This window comes from Rhinolophus hipposideros (genome assembly GCF_964194185.1).
Source record: "Rhinolophus hipposideros genome assembly, chromosome: 9".
NCBI classification, from domain to species: domain Eukaryota; kingdom Metazoa; phylum Chordata; class Mammalia; order Chiroptera; family Rhinolophidae; genus Rhinolophus; species Rhinolophus hipposideros.
In genome coordinates, this window is record NC_138055.1 from 34,233,410 (window position 1) to 34,254,126 (window position 20,717).

The following is a 20,717-nucleotide window of genomic DNA, read 5'->3' on the forward strand; positions in this document are numbered from 1 at the left end:
AGAAAATTATGTATGATCTATCATTTATCTGGGAAAAAGGAGAGGATATTATATAGATAGATAGATAGATAGATAGATAGATAGATAGATAGATAGATAGATAGATATGTTATTACATATAACATTACATATGTGTATATATACGTACATATATGTGTGTTATTTATAAAATAGACAGAGAAATCATAGAAAGATTAAAAGCAGTATCCTGTAGGAGGAAGAGATTAGAGCAGAGGAAACAAATAGAATCATCACTTCCTTAACACCTTGCTCAGTAGATTCAACTACATAATTATAAAGCACAATTAAGTATGACAAGGAATTTCAATAGATACAATGAAATGAATGAAAAGTTCCATTAAGTAGTGTGAATAAAAATTCTTATGCTGATCCATATGTTCTATAAAGTTAAGGTGTAAAATAACAAAAGTAATTTTTAATAAGAAAACGTTCTGTCCGGGTCTGCCCACAAACTTCACACATTGAGGAGACTAAGGACCAAATTTCTGTAACTGACATGCGTTCCACAGACTCTTCTCATCATTGATAGACAATGACCTGAACTCAAGTATTACCATTTAAATTCAAATATTCATGGGCCTTAATGAAATTTTACATTCAACATTTTCTCTTCTGAGTCTCCCCTTGTTTTTACTTCTTGTGGAATTAACACAAATATATTTTCTTCATTTGATAAGATTAATTTATAGACTTCACTAGGATATAGCTTTTTGTGTTTTCAAAATAGTAGGTCATTATTTTACTGTTTTGTTTCCTTTTTTGTGTGTTTTAACCACTCTGCATCTATAAGGAAATCAAGTGTCATCTTACCTACTCCTACCTGACAACATTTTAATTATTTTACAGTTATAGAATGGTAAATAGCAAACTTTAAAGATGAAATTTGTAAAGTAAAATGAAGAAATTACAGATGCAATTATCCTGATGCTTTCCTCCCTCCCTTTCTTTCCTCTATTCTGCCATTTGTTCCGTCACTCAGTCAACATTTATTGAATTTCTGCAATATGCATGTTCTGTGTGTACAGTGGTGAGCAAACTTTGGCCTCATGGAGCTAAGTGTGAATCACGGCAAGGAGGAAACAAAGACATAAGTATACAAGCTGAAGGTTCTAGTAATTTTTGTTTTATTTTGATTTCAGCTATTCCTCAGCCCACATTAGTACTCCATGTGTTAAAAAAGAATGAGCTCTCAAATTCACCTGTGTCCTATAGTAGGTAAAGAAAGACAGGCTTAGGAGGAGGACCAGGGAAAGAGAATAGTCACACAGTGAAAAGAGAACACTTGTAATATCTGATAACATGTAGTATCCCATCCCATCCTGTCCCTCTGTAGGGCTCATTTCAAAAGGCCATGTACTCGTTAGAAAACTTTTCTGACGTTCTAAACTGGAGGTAATTTGTTTCCCCTTTAAACACCAAACTCTTTTATCCTTTGGTACTCACATTTCTCCACCCAACTTCTGTTAACTGTACTTGCAAAATGCCCTTCACTAATAACTTGAGGACAATAGCTGCTTCTTACTCTTTCTAGTATCTTCTACAGAATAAGAGCTTAATAAATGTCGATCAGATTGAACCTTAAAAAGTCATAATTAGTCTGCTGACAATCAAATGTTACATAAATCAAACTGACTTATTAATCAACCATAGTGTTTTAAAAGCTTGGAATAAAAATGTACTCAATTCAAAACTCTGTGTGTGTGTGTGTGTGTGTGTACATATACACATACATAATATAATCTATATATATTTCATATGATGAAATGTTCCAGTCTATAAACTACTCTACCACAGTTCCTAAGGGATCACTTTAAATTTAAAGTAACTTACTGAGTGCTCTCAAACAGATCCCATTTTAATGAAATAAAATCCTTTTCCAGGTTACTGAGTCACCTCTCATCTTCAATTCATGAACTTTTATGAGAAAAATAAAAGTTGATAAAAACTTCTTTGGATTTCTGAAGTAACAGATAATCCCCCAAATAGTGTGAGGCATAGAAAAGAGTACTTGTGTTTGAAAGAGCAAGTCAAAAACAGACAAAAAAGATGAAAGTAAGACTTGCACAATTTTGTTTACTTAGCAAACTGAACATTAGAAAATTTGTCATACCATCCAGAAGTCAAACATATGTAATAACCATATTTTGTGGTCATCTCTGGGGAAGGTTTCTTCACAAATTTTCTGCAAACTTTCTACAAATAATGTCTGTGAATAAGGTTAACAAAAACTCAAAGTGGCAGGTTGCAATGTAGATAGTCAGAGAATTAGTCCAGACTACTAGGACAACCATAAAGATGTTCAGTGCTAGAACCCATATAGCTCAAAATGGATTTAGAATTGCAATTACAGTGACTAAGATACTGGCCATGTAAAATATGACTCCCAAATGTTTCCTATAGATGCTCCCTTGACTCACACTTGCAGTGAGGTAGGTAAACATCTAGTCAAGCAGTGTACTCCTAATTTGGTTGATAATCAGGTAATTCACACATATTTTTGGCTAAGGCTGTGAGAAAGATAGTATGATCTGGCTATGGGATTAAATTCTATATCCCTCCATGTTTATATTACCCCACAGATATTTTTGCTCAATTTACTTTTTATTTTGTTTCCCATAACATTGTAAGAGCCGATGACCTGAGAATTTCATGATATTCAAGATCTTGAGATTATGAGTCATAAAAAAAAATATATAGACAGGGTCAATAAACCCCAGTCTTTGTAGTTTTGACCTTTATCCTGGTATTTTATAAGACAACACAAAATACCTTTTGAAAACACTAATGTGATACTAAAATAAACTGACATTGAAAATGGACTATAAAGATGGGTTTTGATGCATTTTTTGGTATAGTGATGAGCAATTATTAAAGTTATTAGCAGCATTTATTATTTATTTTATGCATTCATTTAAAGAGAATATTTTAGTATCATGGATTTAAGTAAGTTACAATTAAGAAGACCAGGCAAAATAAACTTTCTCAAGTAATACAATTAGTACTCCATGTGTCAAAGAAAAATGCCCCATCAGCTTTGTAGAGCCTTAAAACTTTGGAATAAGCAGTTATTATCTACATGCCCAAACACATGAGGAAACTTTCTCTCAAACAGATTGAGACTTGGCCAAGTTATCAACACTAGATAAGTTAAGAGTAAGGACAAATTATTGAAGTGATTTTAGGGTGGTGAGGCCAAAAATATGACACTCAGTTGACCCAAGTTCTCTTTCAGATTCTTACAGCAAGAATGAAGAAATGTGCCATATAAAAAAGAAGGTAATTTTAAAGACTCAGATATTATACCTCTCACTAATATCTTGGAAAATTCAAAGGAAAATAATTTTTCTTAAATTACAATAGGAGGAAAGCGTGTCGCTTAATAACTAATTGCTGCAGTTTGAGGGGATGAGCCTAAGGAGAAGGCAGAATTCCACACAAAACAAGATAAGCAAACAAAAAAACTGCACTCTTCTTTAGAGAAGATACCTCATATGTTGGTGTGATTATAAGGCGAGTTTCCTCCATTAACCCATTTAGGAAGAAAACGTTTAAAGAACAGCAAAAAAACAACAAAGGAAAAAAATTTAAATGATAATGTATAATAAAGTATGCAAGCACTATTGCTTGCCTATGCAAAATTAATTCCCTACTTCTTTCATACTAACAAAATCCTGACTATTCGTGTCTCTACCCTCATGCAAGGGTGGGCATATCCCTAAGTCAGGAGTAAATCTTGACCATCTAAGTCAGTGATGGATGAGGGGTGGAGCTGCCTGTGGATATGTGAGGGAATTCTGCTTGGAGGCTCCTGGGAGAAGTGTTTCTTTTATCTTAAAAAGAAGAAACTAGATAAGACAATCTCTCGGTACTTCTGGATATTGTGTTTAATTATAATGCCTACACTGCTGCAAATATTTTGTGGGGAGAGGTAGTCTGAGAAAGAAGGCAACATACTCAGAATTTCAGAGAAGAAAACCAAACCAAAAAAAACCAGGGTACTTGATGGCGTCATTGAACCTTTATGTCTAGAACCTCCCACCCCCTGGACTTCATGTGTAAGATAATCCTTATGATTTAAGCCACTTTGAATGGGGTTTTCTGTACTAAACCAAAAGTGTCCTGACACATAAAGAAATGAGAATTTTGACTCTTTCCCTGACAGATGAAATAGACAACTACTTTGGGAGTTATGGAATTTTGGAAAGGCATCTTGAAAAATAGTTGGGGGCTGGGAAGAGATCGAAGAGCAAGAAGTCAGCAGGCAGGATCCTAAGGAGAATGTGCAGTGATGACACCCATATGGCAGGGGTAGCACAGAAGTATCTGTGCTGGATGCGCTAACTCTCTGTAACCCCAAATTGTCAGGAAAATTCAGCAAAGCTACAACGACCTTGTGTTTTTGGTGCTTTGAGAAATAAAGAGTATCTAACAAGTTGTAACACATTGTAGAGAAAGGACAGTAACTACCATAACAAGCTAAGAATTGTTCAATTTGCTGATAACCTGCTCAGCAGGAGAAATATACACCACCATGCAAGTTTTTCAAGAAATTGGAAAGGTAGCTCTGGGAGCTTTTTACAAAAATTGTAAAATGAAATTTTAAAAAATACTAAAAGTGCCTTAGTACATCAGAATTATGAAAATCTTTAAATATATATTATATATTGCAGAATGGTATATGATAAATAACATAATAAATAATTCTATATATTATGATATGTAATATATTATATATTACTAGCCAAGGGCAGGGATCTTCTTTCCCAGACCCCTTCTTTTTTCTTTCCCCAAAGGCTTTGCCCTTCTGTCTTGTTCCTCACCCATCATTGTCCTCTCAGCAGTGGAAATCTTTCCCAAAGCCAGCTGCCCCAGAAGCCACAGTCTACTTTTGTGGAAATGGGGATGTCTTACAACTAAAACCACTTCACTGGAGACCAGGGAATGGGCTAAAGGTGAAATATTTTCTCCCTGGGTTTTTAATCAGTCTCACACAATTCAAACCATTACTTTGGACCTCCAAGTCTTGATTGATATTGTCAGTTGTTCTTTCAGAGAGGAATTTGCAGCTTTTTGGCTGAAAGGAAGGTGTCTGTGTATGTGTACACGTGTGTCACGTTCATGCATTTTCCTCTACTGTCTTTTTTATTTAGGTCAGCGGTATGGAGAGATTGTGGGCATTGGGAAAGAGGAGGACGGAGGGTTTCATTGTATATGAAGGGAGAGCTTTCTTTTACTTTCTTCTATTGCCTCTGAGAGCTTTGGATCTGGAGGCTTGACCACCAGGACATGGCCTGCCTAAACATAAAACCTAGAGGTGGTGGATGATCCCCGAGCCTCAGACTTTCTGTCTCTGGGGAACTGCCTTCTTCAAGGAGGTGGGGAGACATGAAGTGGTTGTTAAGCTTCTGAGTTTTACAAAATAATGTAGAATCTAAGAATAAAGGAAAAAGTTATGAATATGTAATATATAAAAATAAGTTACCTCAATATAGATGATAGAGATAGAGATATATAGAGAGATATTTATCCACTAGGGTATACTACAAATATGTTAACATAATTTAATTTAAATCAAGCAATGTCATCCACTATGCAGTGTGCTGTGGATCACATGAGCTGATAAAGGCATGGCTCCTGTGCGCTCCAGGAACTCACAGAGTAATGGGGAAGGCACACATGCAGGACGTGCAATGATGTATGTAACAAATAAGTAAAAAAAAAAGAAAAAAAAGAAGAATTATTAAGAGAGTAAGGAAAAAACTGATTAACTGCAACGGGATATTTTGAAAGGGCCTCCTTAGGCAGAACCATGAAAGCCAGCCAAGACATCAGCAAATGAAGATGAAGAAATAGACCTACCAGGCAAAGGACAAAAGGTAAGCAAAGTTATGGTAATAAAGAAATGAAGAGTATTTTTAGGAAACAACAAGTAATTTTATGTTGGTAGAGAGTTCAGATAACAATTTATGGAAGGTTAAAGAGATTATTTTGTTTGTGTTGAGGAACTAGAGAGGATTTGGAGGAAACGCATAACATGATCTGATGTATTTAACAAAATTAACTGTCACAGTAAGTAACTGAACTGGCATTGGAGAAGACAATCAAGAATAAAAGTCTGTGGTATCCAGGTGTGGGGTCCAGGTTAGGGTGATATCATTGGAAATAAAAAGGAGAAGCTGAGGCAGGAGATATTTTGAATATAGAATAGACAAAATAAGGCACAAATATGATTCTAGGATTTTCAGCTAGATTACTTGAGAGAAGTATGACACCACTGACCAAAATCAGTAACATAAAAGTACAGAGAAGGACAATAATATTGGAAGTGTCTTAGAAATATTCATGCGAAGTTGACAATAGGCAAGGGGAAAATAAACAAAAATAGAAAAGGCAGGGGTAAAGATGACAATTTAATAGTAATTCCCTCAGGTGAAACTGTGAGCACAGATAAACTACAAACAAAAAGAATGTAAAGTTAAGAGGGGGGAAGAAAGCAAGGAAAAGAAATGTCCAAATTTAAGACAGAAATATCTTGTTTCAAAATAGTGGCATAAAGTTGGCATTTCTACCTTCTCTTCCTGGAAGTCATCCAAAAGCAATGAGGAAAAAGGGACACAGAAACAGTACAGTTGTTTTTGGCAAAACTGGAAGACGGTTAAACTCCAAACCATAAAATAGGTGAAAGGGCTTTCAAAAGCAATGACTATCGAGTAGGCAAATGCCCACCAAAAAAGCAGAGGGGAAAAAAAAATGCTGCTGGATAGCTGGAAAGATCCAGAATAATAGCACATTTCCTGAAGTACAGGTGCATACCTTAAGGTATAAAAACTATATTCCTGGTATGTAAGAGTGGGAAGAAGGAGTGTGCCTTCACTGCAGGAATTCGGTTTGGTTCCGAACACTGGTGCAGGCAAACAAAAAGGGGATGCTCACAAAGGGGCCATTTTTAATGAAGCAGCCTGTCTCTGCAGCACTGCAAGAGGGTCCGTACCTTGTTTAACAAACAAACCAACTTTATGTTTGCTATCCGGCTGTTCCACCACACAGCCTGGGTCCTCCCTCGCTCCCCCAATTCCTACAAATAGCTAGAGGAAAGGACCTCTTTCACCGATGAATTTTCAAAAGAAAATCTGTTCAGGACCCACATAGACATACCAGAAGGAGAAAAAGAGGAAGGAGAAGAAGCTGAAGCTGAACAGTAATGAATGTCAACTACAATTTTATATATATATATAAAATTTTATATATATACTTTATATATAAAAGATAAATAAATATATATAAATATATATAAAAATAAATAAAATAAATAAAAATATATAAATATATATAAAATAAATAAATTTATATATACTTTTTAATTCTATATATATATAAAATTGTAGTTGACATTCATATATAGTTACAAGAAGTGGAGTACAGCATTAGGAATAGAGACAGTGGAAATGTGATGGCTGTGTGCGATGTCAGAGGGGTAGTAGATGGAGGGAGGGGGGTTATCACTGTGTGAGGGATATAAATGATAAATATCTATTACAGTGTTTTGTATACCTGAAACTAATGAAAAAAATTTTAAAAAAAGTTTAAACTTTTTTAAAAAATCAAAAATTAAAAATTAAAAAACAAAGAAGAAAGGAACAGGAAAATCAACTGACAAATTAGGGAGACTCACTAGAATGTTACCAAGGAGTCAATGAAAATTATCACCTGACATTTCACATGAATAAGAAAATATTAAATAAGCAATTGCCTCTATGAAACAAAAATAAAGAGCAAAGATCCAGCAGTTCAACAAATATTTTTTTTAAGGAAACAGAAAGAGATAGAATATAAGCTGAGAGAAATCAGGAAAAAGAAAAAATAAAATCATTCACAGAACAAAAATGAGTTGGAAGAAACACAGGGAAAAATCGATACTGCTGAATATACAGCAAGGGACATAGAAGAATTACAAAGTAAGATGGGCCCACACAATGAAATTAAAATGAAGAGTTAAAATGATGAGAAAAATTAATGAAAATGGACAATATTCAGAGATAGGCAACATACCTGGAGATGTCATTGAAATTCCCATCTAAAATAAAACTTCAATAAAAGAACAGAATATATATTTGAAACTATATTCAAGAAAACTTTCCTGAAATAAGACATGAATTTTCAGGGAAATTTGATCCAGAGCAGTCAACATCATGAAAGAAAAATCTGATAGAGTTTCTAGTTTCAGAAAACCTTTAGGAACACAGATATAAATATATATGGGAGTAGGAGTCGAGTGGGAAGGGGGGTTATTTAGTGGTTGCTAAAGTTTGAGCAAAAACCATCACTGGTTTCAAATAACCTTTAGGAATAAGGACATAAATATATATGGGAGTAGAAGTAGGGTGGAAGAGCGAGGGGGTGTTTATTTAGTGGTTGCTAAAGTTTGAGCAAAAACCATCATTGATAATAATGAAAATACAAACGACTAAAATGTATTAGATAACTAGATAAAATGAACAAATTTCTAGAAAGAAGCAAATTACCAATACTGACTCAAAAAAGAATAAATAGACCTATAATAAGTAATGAGATGGAGCTAATAATAAAAATTTCCACAAAGAAATGACAAGGCTGAGGTGGCTTCACTGGTTGCATGTGTGTACCCTTAAATAGCATCTCCCCAATTCCCCCACCTGGTCCTTTCTGCTCGTTAGCTGATGTTTTTGCTCCCTTCCCTATACTGGTAGAGCAATTCTGGACACAAAAAAAGGAGCTCTTTCACATAGCATATTTGAAATAGATACACAAAGCAAAGCTACATTCACACACACGTATACATAGCCAAGGACATATATGAAACACATTAGGGTAAGTGTCTTTGAGAGGGAAGGGACATCGAGTGGGGATTAGGCATGAAAGGGGAGAAAAGCAAGAGAAGGGCCTCTCATAGACCAATGATAATAAAAAATAATGAACAGAGGACTGTTATCTCAAATATCAGCACCTGAACTTAGGAGACAAAACAAAATCTTCTGCTAAAACCGTGGTAAGGACAAATATATAATAGGGAGAACATGTCAGTATTTTTCAAGTATTACCAGTATTTTCAAAATAGTATCCCACTACAATAACTTTCATTTATTTATCTCCACTTATTTTTCATTGGGCATTAATAGGATATTGTAAAATTCTCATTTTTCCCATTTCCTGGACTTTCTAATGTATTTTGAATCAATTTTATAGATACTTGTTATTTCTTTTTATGTGTGAAGATATGGATGGTGAGTTTAAAATGACTGAGTTTCAAGATTTGTTTTGTCATGTTTTGTCAGTTGTTAGAATTTAAACGCATTTTCCTAGTATAATAATATTATAAATGTTAGTGAAAGGGAGTGGCAATGTATCATGGTAAAAATAAATGCATGAATATAATGACTGAATATATGAAGATTAAAGAAAGTTTACATTGTAGTTTATTCCGCATGTCATATTCAATAATTTACTTATCTGTTCTCCCCCATGAAATGTTAAGTTTCTTTACAATTGAAGCTGTGTAATTTTTTCAAACAATTCATATCACTGACCACAATGCTTAGAAAATGTATTCTGTTCAGAATAGGCTCTCAATAAATGTTTCTTGGATAACCAGGTGGATGGTTATATGAATATATTGTGGTCAATAACATATAAAGTGAAAAACAGAGTTAAGTCCTTGCATATTCTGTCCTCCCATCCTTACTAAAGGAAGAAAGAAATTAAACATTTGAAAAAGGAGAATTTCAATGCCATTCTCCTTTTCTCTTCCACATCTCAAGCCTACTGGGGAACACAAAACCATCTGATTTCATAGATAAGAAGGCCCTGTTCATGATGCCGGTGACGAAACACTTTCAAGTAAAAGGGAGAGGGGAGGAAAAAGCTCCTGTATTAATATAACCCTGTAAACCAAATTAAAAAAAAAAAAATAGTATCCTGAGCATACGAGTACTCAGATTACTGAACTCACAAAAACATTTTGATGTGTTTCAAGCCTTTGGGTCTGAGGTCACTAAACAAATTCTCCAGCCCATAGGAATGGGACCACAATATACCAGCACCCTTTGAATTTGTGGCCTCCATACATTTCACCTTTAAAAGGCCTGCAGCAGGTGCCTTGCATTCATCTCTGAGAGTGGCATAAATAAATCCCAGAAAGCAATTTAACTGACGCGTTATGTATCAGGATTTTTACAACTGCTGTTATCCGAGTTTCTCCAGGCCCTATACATGAAATAACAGAAACAAAAATAATCCAGTCAGGCTTTCCCTGCTCATGTAAGAATTCACCCTTCCATTACTGTCGCTCAAGTCTTTTAAGGAGTCTTCAAGGATGTCTAATATTTCTTCAAACAAAACCTATCCCACCAATGACATTCCTGGCCCTTCTGGCCTCGTCTCCCCCAACCCCATGCCCCTTCATGGACTCTGAAGCTTCCTTGTACTCTGCCCAGACTGGCCGCTGACAAATCCAGTAGCAACCTCTTAGCCTAAGAGCACTGCTAGCCCTTCACTTTCCCTGCTGTCACATTGTCTCACAGTCGTGCAGGGTGGCCTGCGGGGTCTCTGGTTCTGTTCCCCACATAAGAACGCAGGACACGATAAGGCCAAAAAGGAACACCCACGGAGCCATAGATAGGGGAGTCAAACCAATGTTCTCGCTGGCGGCTGGGCTGGAAACACAGGAAGCAGGATCTACGTAATCTGCCTAACAGCAATCTGCGCTTGCCAGCCACCATCTTCTTGCTAGCCCCCCCCCCTTTTTTTTGCTAGCGTAGCCACAGCCGTTATATTAGTGGCCAATGGCTTACGGGTTACAGCTGACGGCCAACTAGCCACAGCTGCTGGCCATCTGATCACAGTTGATGGCCATTTACTACCCGAGCCAGCACCTTTCTATGTGAGGCTGAGAGCCTGGAAACTGTTTTTGGGGGCTTTGTCCCCACACTCACCCAGAGCCCTCAGTATTGCTGCTTCTGCCCTCATCCTTCAGACTCTCCAACAGGACAACTCCTTCACCTGCCCTCTCCAACTCAGAGGGCCTGGCAGAGGACACTGTCCTTTCTCCTTTCCCACTCTTACCCACATATGCACAACTCCCCTTCTGTGTTAGTTTCCTATCAGTGCTGTAACAAATTACTTCAAATTTAGTGGCTTAAAACAACTCGAATTTATTACCTGATAGGGTTAGAGGTTAAAAGTCCAAAATCAGTTTCACTGGGCTTAAAATCAAGGCATCTGCAGGCCTTCATTCCTTCTGGAGGCCGTAGGGAAGAATTGTTTCCTTGCCTTTTTCTGGTTCGGGAGGCTGTTTGCTTACCTTGGACGGTGGTCCCCTCCTCTGTCTCCAAAGAGAGCAGAGCAGCATCTTCTCTCCCCTCTGATCTCAGCTTCTCTTTCTGACTCTGACATACACCTTCCTCTTATAAGGACTCTTGTGGTTTCATTGGCCCGATAACCCAGGATAATCTCCTCATCTCAAGATCCTTAACTTAATTGCACTTGCAAAGACCCTTTTACCATGTAACGTATTCACAAGTCTGGGAACATCAGGATTTGGACATCTTTAGGGAGCTGCTCTTCAGCCTACTATACCCTCCTTCAGCAAAATACAAATGCCTTCATGAAAACAAAGATAACTGAGTACTTCAAGACTCATCATCGTTCTTGCCAACAATTCATCAACACGATTAACTTTGGAATCAAACCGATAGTACTTGTAACCGAAGTGTCACTTCTTTATAAGTTCTCAAAGTTCTTGAGCCTCCTGGAATAACTTATTCTTCAAGATTTAAAGAAAATTTGCTTAAAGTCTCATACTACATCTAGCTGGATATCCATTATCCCTCTGAGTTTCTCCAAAGACTCTTGGGAGGCTTCCATTTCTCCTCCTACTCATCCCTGCTTCTGATTTCTTGCTTTTGCAGCATGCCCAATCCCACTCTATATCTCATATCTTGTGCATTCTATCCTTTTGTAACACTCTTTCCCACATGCTAGACATGGCCCTAAGGACTGCACTCCCCTAACCTATACCCAGAGCCCTGACAGAGGCTGTGTGGGTAGCTGACTCCAGAAGACAGAAAGGCACAGAAGGCACAGCAGAGCTCAGCAAACATCTTAAAAATTCTCTAACTCCAGCTTGTCCAGGCCATGCTCTGTACCTTTTCTATCCAAAATTTCATCTTTTCTACCCAAGGAACCTCTCGTCATTGAGCTTTAAAAAAAAAGGCTCAGATATCTTCTTATGAAATATGAAATATTGTGCCAACTCATAAATTAACATTTTCTTCTCTAATAGATAAATGTTTCAAAAACTCCTTTATTGGACCCTTACATGTTATTCACGGTGCTAAATGTTTTTAATGCATTGTCACTTAGTCTCAAAACAATTGTATGACGTGGTCACTACTATTGTCATATCTATGAGACAGATGATAAAATTTAGACTCATAGAGCCTAAGTGATTTCTCAAGGTCAAACAACTAATAAATGGTAAAAGGAAGATCTGAACACATAGACCATTAAACATAAAGCACACACAGGAGACACTCTGTCCTGTATAGAATCTTTCCCATGCAAAGATCTTCTGCACCCATCACAGTGAGGCAGTTGGAGAAATGGGCAACATGTTAACTGGGGTACTATGGTATTTCTGGCTTCCTTCCAAGGTCATAGACTCCCATATGCTTAAAACGAGCAGTGCTGGTCAGTTCCATGCCCATGCAGAGAAGAAACAGTGCACGTGACCAAGATACTGGGCAACTTTGTGACATTGATTTGACCCTTGTGACCTGGGAAAAGCAGCTGTCCTCTGCTCAAGGCAATATCTGGGGACAAAGATCTGATCAGATGACCCACATTCTTCATTCTCTGATCAGGGTGACACCCCTGTGTCTCTACTTTCTCAGTGGCTCCTTATTGAATACCTCCTTCCCACTCTACATCAGCCTTGGTTCTTCTACAGCAAGTACACAGTGAACAGTGGAATTCTCCATCAACCCCCTTTTGGGAGGTGGTTTATGAGGGCACCTGATGTTATCAGCACTAGCTCACTCCTAAGGTCTCCTGGTTTCCAAAACTGTCCTGCCATCTATACAAGAGAAATGAATGTGCTACAGAAACATCTGTTACCAGATCCTGTCTATTCTGAGTCTGGGTGTTCACTCTGCTCTTCTTGCCTCATCAAGTCAGACTTTAACTAGTAAATCATTCAAGACAAGGGGTTTAGATTGCAGCGTCTAGAGCTCCAGACTCTGTATTCAAATCCCATCTTGACCATTTGCCAGCTGTGGGACTTTGAACAGGAGTTAAAATTACTTAGAGAGCTAAGGCTCAGTTTTCTTATCTGCAATTGAGGATGATAAGTGGTTAGGGTTGTTGTGAAGATGAAATGAGATAACACATATAAAGACTCAGCAGTCTATACAGCACTGAAGTTCTCAGTAAATAGTAAATATGATTATGAATATACATACATCTGTCTAAAAAAATGGCCATTCTCTGTTAACAGCATCAAAGTGGTGAGTATTTTTAATTCGCCACTTTGCAGAGTATTATTCCAGAAACATTCTCCTTTCAGGACTAGGCAGAACCTTCTCTGGTTTTGTTGGCCTTAAATCTAGTCTTTGAGGGGATAGTTCCATAGCTTTATGAAACACTAAGTCCTGGTGGCTTCCTTACCTACCTTGTTATTCTCAATAACAGAACATGGCTCCCCTGGCAGTTGCAGTTTACCTGCTTCCCTCCACCTTCTATTCTCCCACGCCCAGTCACAGAACAATGGTTGGGTGTGCCTGTAAAAACCTGATCCTTTGCTCGAGGTTTCTCTAACTGCAGGCAGATGTGTTGAATACCACAAACAGCTGTGCCACCTTCAACCTCACCTCATCAACTCTTCCCATGGAGTTGAAAGACTGAAGCAGCTGAAGGTCCCACTGGCGCTGAGCTCAGTGATTCTGAGGCACCTCATTTTTTTCCTCTTTCTAAAATCATTATCAGTAAGAGTTTGGTAGGGAGAATGCAGATAAGGGTCCAGTGAGTCCTTCAAGTCTTGCAAATAATCTGAGCAGCAAAATAAACTGTAGCATTTCCCTGCAGATTAACCTTTCTCTAACCTGCTTCATACAAGTTTTCTAGTTTATTTTCTATAGCTGCTTTCCAATTTGCTTTTTGGAACAATTTCCTTAACATTATCATATCCATTGTTTTAACTAAAAAATCATTTATCTTGATACAAATTTAAAAAATTAATCTGTTCCTCTCAGGTATTAAATGTCAATCTTAATAATTATAAGTCCACAAACACTAAACTGTTAGCAAGTTTGTGACTATGGAAGCCCTCTTATTCAGGATTCTTTCACTCTGTTTATTTTCCCTGCTGGAAGGACGTGCATCTTGAGTTCCAGCAATGGGTCTGGCTATAAATGAAATTTCTCCCCTTAGGTGCTGCCATCACACCTTCTGAGAATACCTGTGATTTGGTGACTATGTGGGCTCTATCATGGCTTTTAAAAGAATTCTACCAATCCAGTGCCTATTTGGGGTTATTTACCTGGTCTCCTGGGGATACTTCCCAGGAATCTGGGGCTGGGGAAGATTTTCTCCTTTTTTCTTTAGCTAATAGAAAAAAAAGGGGGGGAGAGAGAGAAAGGAAGAAAGAGAGAAAGAAAGGGAGCGAGAAAGGGAGTAAAGGAGGAAGGGAGTAGGAAAGGAGGAAACAAGGCACAGCTCTTAGGTTATGGTGATTTTTAAAATATGTCCATCAATTCTTTAAGGTGCCCCCCCCAAAAAAACTAAAGACTAATTTCCCTCCCCTTAAGTGTGGCGTGGACTTAATGACTCGCTTCTAACAAATAGAATGAAACAAAAGTGGCAGTGTGTGACTTTGAAGACTAGGTCTTTAAAATGTACTGTAGCTTCCATCTTGGTTGCTCTGTTTTTCACTCTCTTAAATCACTTCCTCTAGGAACACCAGCTGCCATGCTGTGAGCTGCCCCATGGAGAGAGACCCATGTGGCAAGGAGCTGAGGGAGACTGCTGGCCAATAGCCAGCAAGGGACTGAGACCCTCAATCCAATCGCCCACAAGGAACTGAGACTTGCCAATAGCCACATGGGTAAGCCATTTTGGAATTGAATTCTCCAAATCCAGTCAAGCCCTGAGACGATTGTGTCTTTGGTCAAGAGCAGGACTGGCACCTCATGAGAACTTCTGAGCCAGAATCATCCATCTAAATTACTCTCTGACCCTTAGAAACTGTGAGATATACATGTTTGTTGTTTTAAGCTGCTAAATTTTCAGGTAATTTGTTATGTAACAAGAGATAATTTATATATAACTAGTAACAGCTACCAACACACCCAGATAGCATTAAAACTTAATTTGGATTCAAAGGAAGATAATAATTACACTTTAATCCAGCTCCTGTTCTTATTCCAAGAGCTATTACCTACATAATTACAAATTTACACAAAAAGTTATTAGGGATTATTACCTTACATAAAAATGATCAGCAATGAGGAGTTGCTAAATAAATTATAGTCTGTCTACTTCAAGTAATTTAAACAACTTTTTACAATAAGTTTAAAGACTTTGTAATGATACAAACAACAGCAAAAGAATATAAAATTGCTTATTATTGCACTTACAACTCAGTAAAAATCTATTCATTAAAAAGCTAGGAAGAGGGGTGGCTGTTTAGCTCAGTTGGTTAGAGCGTGGTGCTGATGGCACCAAGGTTGCCGGTTCTATCCCCTCATGGGCCACTGTGAGCTGCGCCCTCCTTACGGCAAACTAAATAAAAATAAATAAATAAATAGAAAATACTTATTTTAAAAAAAGCTAGTAAGAAAGTATTAGTTTAGCTCCAGAGACAAAAGTGAGATCTTCAAGGCCTGTGTGGCAGCCAACACTTTCATTGTCATGGGCATATGCAAGACGTCCCTTGGGGACTCACAGAAATACTAAAGGAAAGGGGACTTCATACAGCACTGAGATTCCTGCAGCACCAGACATTGCTTATGCTAGATTCAGATGCTGGAATGGCTTCATGCCTACTCACGTGCTGGTGCAATTCACCAACATTAATAAAATTGTAATGAACACTATAATTTACTGATATCTTACTATGGGACAAATTCTGGACGAGGCACTTTTATAATATCTCAATTAATTCCGGAGTAAAAATGATCCCACTTAAGCCAGAACTGAGATGTAGACATGGCTGTCAGATGGTGCTACAACGTATCCCTTTCACAGTTTTTATTCATGTTAAACTAATCTATCTACTGTGTCTCCCCGAAAATAAGACCTAGCCGGACAATCAGCTCTAATGCGTGTTTTGGAGCAAAAATTAATATAAGACCTGATTGTCCAGCTCGGTCTTATTTTCGGTGAAACACGATAGTAGCAGAAGGAAGCATTCTAGGGGGGAAAAAAACACAACTAGTGTCTGTGGTGGAAATTGGGGAACGGAGGGGTCCTGCAAAGAGTTGACTCACAAAGGGGATAGTAGGATCCTCAAAACAAAATTCACCAGAAGGAAAGTTTGAGTTTGCAGTGAAGACTTTGGATTCTGCGACTGTCTCTTAGAAACATTACATGGCAAACGCTTTGCAGGTGTGATTAAGTTTAGGATCTTGAAATGAGTTGATTATCGAGGATTATCCAAGTGGGCCCAAAATTCAATCACAAATGCTCTTCAGGAGAGAGAGACAAACAGAAGAGAAGGCAATGTGACCAGACCAGAGAGGCAGAGATTGGAGTGATGGGGCCACAAGCCAAAGAATTACAGCTGCCAGCAGAAGCTAGAAGAAGCAAGGAATAAACTCTACCCTAGAGCCTCCAGAAAGAGGGTGGCTCTGCTGACACCTTGATTTTAGCCCAGTGAGATTGATTTTGGATCTCTGACCTCCAGAACTATGAGAGTATAAGTTTCCATTGTTCTAAGCCACCAAGTTAGTGGTAATTTTTATAGCCTTCATAGGAATCCAACACACTAGTAATTTTCTTGAGGATTTTTATGTCTATCTTCATAGGGCATATTGGTCTGCAGTTTTCTTGAGATATCTTTGTCTGGTTTTGCTAACCAGGGTAATACTACCCACATCAACCCACATACCTGAACATATGCCCATAAAATTTATGTTCTTTTCCATTCCTAGCCAAAGCCAATCATTCCACCTAAAATTAGATCACCTCCTGTCTGTCCACTCAAGAAAATTGCTTCAGCAATTCTTCCCTCTTTCTTCTGCATCATTAATTTTTCCCCTCTCTATTTCCCCTTATCATCACACAAAGATGCTATTATTTCCCAACTCTTAATTTAAAACCTAAAAACCTCTTTTGACCCCACTTAACTTTTCAACTGCTTTTTCTTTCTTCTTTATCCTTTACACAAAAACTCTTTGGTTGTTTATACTCACAGTCTCCACATTCCTTCCTCCCATTCCCTCCTTAATCAACTCCATCTCAGGGTTTTGCCACCACCAAGCCAGTGGACCTGATTTCCTTAAGATCATCAATGATTCTACATTGCGAAATATAACAATTTCTTCTCATATGAACATCATGGCATTTGATATAATTGATCATGTTGATATAATTGAACATGTCTTCCTTCCAACACTTTTGTTTATTTAGAGTTCAGGCTTCCTTTCCTTTCTGTTTGGACCATTCTATCTCAGTCTCTTTTGCTGTGTCCTTTTCATTTCTTTAGCTTCTACATGGTTGAAGTCCCCAGGAGTCAGACTTTGGACTTTTCTATCAACTTTTTCATTATAGCTGATATCTAGTTTCTTCTTTTTTTTTTAATTTACCATTACTGACTACATCTCACCTAGTATTATGACTTTGAATACTGTCTACATGCTGATGATCCCAAAGTTATATTTACATACTAGACCCTCTAGTGGCCTCCAGGCCAATATATTTAGTAGCCCGCTCTAGTATGTCTTTGGATGTCTAATAGTTGTCTCATACATGACATGTATGAAACTGAATTCTTAATTCTTCCCCCCAAATCGATCCTTCTATACTCATTTTCCATCTCAGTTAATAGCGGGTCCCTCCTACTAATAGTCAGGCGAAAGATCTTGTTGTCACCCTTGTCTCCCTTTTTTACTCACACCCCTCATCTGGTCTGTCAGCAAATCCTATTAACTATACTTTTCAGATACATCCAGAATTTGAGCACTTTTCATTACCTTCAATGTATTTCCAGCCTGACACACAGTAGGCATGCAATCACAATTGAAAGAATGAATGAAGTGAATTCTGTCATATCCTGGCTCTCCTTACCTGACTTGACAAAGCTTCGTCCATAATACCTTTTCATGCTGTCATCTGGCCCACATGTTCCTTTCTATTCTCATCTTTTGCCATTAACCAACAAGCGTCATATGCTCCAAGTATAGTGATCTACTTCAACTTTCCCAATTTATCATGCTGTTTCATTCTTCTATGCCTTCCACAAGGCTGTTCCCTCAGCCTAGAACATTCTTCCACTTTAACAGTATTTCAAGAGTCATCTGAGTCAACAAAAATCTAATTCTAGCGTAAATACCTCTCGCCGTGCTTGCCTATCTCAGCACACATGCTTCTGTGCAGCACAAACCGCACTCTACTGAGGTTTGTCTGTCTCTCCATCAGAACTCTAAGTTGCATGTCTTGTTTATCTTGCATTGGTATTCCTAAAGTGTAGCACAGGGCCGGCATTATGGAATGCAATAAATGTATACAAATGAATGAATGAAAGGATTCCTTTGTGTATTGTGTTTGTTCATATACAGAATCATAAAACAAGAGGTAATATAAAGATATGTGTTTTTCACTATAAATATGAATGAGTGATTGTTTGGTAGCAACACTTCACACTCAATTTTAAAAGAAGAATGAGCTGAATATTTGCTTTAAGAGTGGTTTATTTGTATTCCTCCAAAGTAATCCAAAGTCAAGGAAATATTTCCTCTTCCTGGCACAGTCATTCTCTCTCACTCTCTCTCTTTTTAAATTTTATGTTATATTGGAAAAACACTTAACATAAGATCTACTATCTTAACAAATTTTTAGGTGTACATTATTGTTAACTATAGGTAAATGTGCACCAGAGCTCTAGAGTTTATTTATCTTGCTGAACTGAAACTTTATGCCCATGAATAAGACAGAAGAAAATCGTATTAAATGACGTCATTCTAATTTCATTAAAATATGTATCAATATTTATTGATATGTGCCGTATATCGAACTAGATGAATCATCTTCCGCTTTTACTACCAATATCTCTCTCTCTCTCTCTCTCTCTCTCTCTCTCTCTCTCTCTCTCTCTCTCTCTCTCTCTCCCCATCCCCATTCTCTTTCTCAAGATTGAGACAGCCAGTTGTCAGGTCTAACCAATATCGTACTGTAACAATACAAAGAATACAAAGTGCTTTGTTATCACAAGGTTGCAACTATCATATATAAAATTATGTGTGGGCAGAGACTGGAAAAGTAATATGAAATGCAGTTCACTGACATTTACTGAGCACATCCTGTGCCCCACATATTGTTCTGGATGCTATCACAAAGAAGGAACAGTCCCTTTCCTGGAGGAGTCCACAGTCTCATGGCATTTACGCAAATTGCTATAATCTCTCTTGATAAGTAATAGTGGTGCCACTTGCTCTGTCCCCAGCTTGGAGGACACCAACGTGCCACAGGAGTCAAACTGCTCAGGTTTCGGTAGCCCATTAGAGTTTATGAGCCTCTAGGAAATTACTGTGGAGAATGACAACCGTATTATTAGTGGGATCTGATTGTCATTGCAGTGGAGAGGAGAAAAGAATTTTTGGTATGTAAGATGCAGTAGATGTCCTCTTCACAAGGTTACCAAAAAAGAAATCAGTGTTGGTGTCTCTGAAGCACAGTAACTGCAAAGGTCCTATTCAAAGAGCCAGTATGTGGGGGTAAATTGACCACCTGACCTGTAGTGCTGGTATGTTTCTTCAAGTCTGGTCCCCTTCTTCATGCACTGCACTGATACCTGTTTTCAGCCATCCTACCCCATATTCAAGAGCAGAGTACTTTCTCCTAGAACCAGTCCCAGAAAAGGCCAGATTATCAGCTGCTTCACAGGCAAAGAGCGAAGTTTCCAGTGCCTGTCCTTTGACCTAAAGCACTAAAGGCTTACTCTGTATCTTTCAGAAAGGGTCAAGACCTGAGAAACACAAAGGCCTTTTTAGCCTCCTTGAGAAGGGACAGCAATAGCACTACTTTTCATTTATTCTGGATGTATTAACACCCACCTAGGACAGAAAAGGAGATTCTCTACTTCCAGATACAGGCTTGCAAATGTGGTGAAAGACAAAATGCTAGGTCAGCGATATCTTCCCCAAATAAAATCTATAAAAGAGAGGGGTGTGTGTGTGTGTGTGTGTGTGTGTGTCTTTGAACCTCTTGGCAGGATCAAGAGGTTTAATTAATGCCATTGGTGTTTTCTCTTTTCTCTCTGCATGTCTTGGCCCTGCTTTCTTCGGTGTGAACATCAGTCTGCCAGTCCATTTCATAAAAGCAAATCCCTTACCCCTTCCTTCATCCTGCTCTGAAGATTCAGGTTTATAGGGCCCTTAGGACCCAAAAACTCAGAGAAAAATCCTTCCTTTCCCAGAGTCTCTGGGAAGGACTCCAATGAACTCTGCTTG